The 1818-nt window shown below is 44.4% G+C and overlaps 1 non-coding gene across 1 annotated transcript; it reads left to right on the plus strand.

Annotated features, from left to right (window-relative positions):
• The first annotated feature begins 281 nt into the window (after nucleotides 1–281).
• Nucleotides 282–354, plus strand: TRNAR-CCU. Its single transcript has one exon. It is a non-coding gene; the product is annotated as a tRNA-Arg (tRNA).
• Nucleotides 355–1818: the final 1464 nt, after the last annotated feature.

Here is a 1818-nt window from a genome sequence, read left to right on the forward strand (position 1 = left end):
AAAAAGGTACAGATGAACTGGTTTGCAAGGAAGAAATAGAGACACAGATGTAGAGAACAAACGTATGGACACCAAGGCGGGAAAAGTGGTATGGGGGGATGAATTGGGAGACTGGGATTGACATATATACACTAATATGTATAAAATAGATAACTAATAAGAACCAGCTGTATAACACAGGGAACTCTGCTGTACAGTAGAAACTAACACAACATTGTAAAAAAACCATACCCCAATAAAAAAAATTAAAAGAAAAATAAAACAAGTTACATCTTGGGACTTCCCTGGTGGTCCAGTGGTTAAAACTCTGCACTCCTAAGGCTGGGGGCCCAGGTTCGATCCCTGGTCAGGGAACTAGATCCCACATGCTGCAACTGAAACCAGGAGCAGCCAGATAAATAAATAAATATTAAAAAAAATAGGGCTTCCCTGGTGGTGCAGCGGTTGAGAGTCCGCCTGCCGATGCAGGGGACGCAGGTTCGTGCCCTGGTCCGGGAAGATCCCACATGCCGCGGAGCGGCTGGGCCCGTGAGCCATGGCCGCTGAGCCTGCGCGTCCGGAGCCTGCGCTCCGCAACGGGAGAGGCCCCCGCGGTGAGAAGCCCGCGAACCGCAAAAAAAAATAAAATAAAATAAAACAAGTTGCATCTCTTAATTTTATCCTCACAACCATACTAGGAGGTGGATGTTATTATTATGTCCATTTAACAGCTTGGGAAACAAAGACACTGAACAAGTAAGCAACTTCCCCAAGCCTCGAAAGCTGGTAAGTGGCAAAGCCAGGATTCAAACGAAGGTAATTCAGTTCCAGAATATATGCACCTAACCAAGAATAACTAGAAATAGGTTTAATCTTACTTAATCTTACTCTTATGGGCTCAACTGTGGCCCTCCAAAATTCATATGTAAAATCCCTAATACCTTGTACCTCACAATGTGACTATATTTAGAGATAGAGAGCCTAGAGAGAGGTAATCAAGGTTAAATGGAGTTGTATGAATGGACCTTAGTCCAATCTGACTGGGGTCCTTACAAGAAGAGGAGATTAGGAGACACACAGTGATAACAGGATACAGGCACATAAAGGGACGATTATGTGAAGAGGCAGCAAGGGGGGCCCATCTTGAAGCCAAGGAGAGAGGCCGCAGAAGAAACCAAACCCAAAAAAACCTTGATCTTGGACTCCTACCCTCCATGAATGTGAAAAAATACATTTCTGTTATTTAAGTCCCCCAGTCTGTGGTATTTTGTTATGGCAGCCCCAGCAAACTAACATACCAACACAAGCTAACACACACTATATAGTCATTCAGTCACTCAACAAACATCTACTGGGCAATTTGCAAATATGTCTCTGACCATGCTAGGTCCTGGGTGGACAAAGTCTCCTTCTACAAGACCTTTATTCTGAACGAATTTATTGCCCATGTTTGCCTGTGCAGGGCCCTGTCCTGATGAAACAGACCTAAGATGATATGAGATGATGCATTATGACAATTTTATTCATTCATTCATTCAACATGTATTTATTCATGCTTCTTTAGGAACAAGCCACCAGGGTATGGAGATAAGAGCTTGGGAAAGTGGCCCTGATCCCCAGGTTGCAGGTACACCCCAGATGGGTGACCATCAGAGTCCTGGTCCTGGAGTCAGTCTTCAGAGGTTCAAGTCTCAGCTATGCCACCTTTTGGCTGTGTGACTACGGACAGGATTCTTAAACTCTCTGACTCTGTTTTATAACTGTCAGGAGGGTATCAGAGAGTCTCTACCAGGAAAGTCTGCTGTGAGGAAGTTGTACAACTATGCATGTGAACTCCTC

The sequence above is a fragment of the Monodon monoceros genome, unplaced genomic scaffold (genome assembly GCF_005190385.1).
Source record: "Monodon monoceros isolate NGI ecotype Baffin Bay Population unplaced genomic scaffold, NGI_Narwhal_1 Super_Scaffold_21, whole genome shotgun sequence".
Lineage (NCBI taxonomy): Eukaryota > Metazoa > Chordata > Mammalia > Artiodactyla > Monodontidae > Monodon > Monodon monoceros.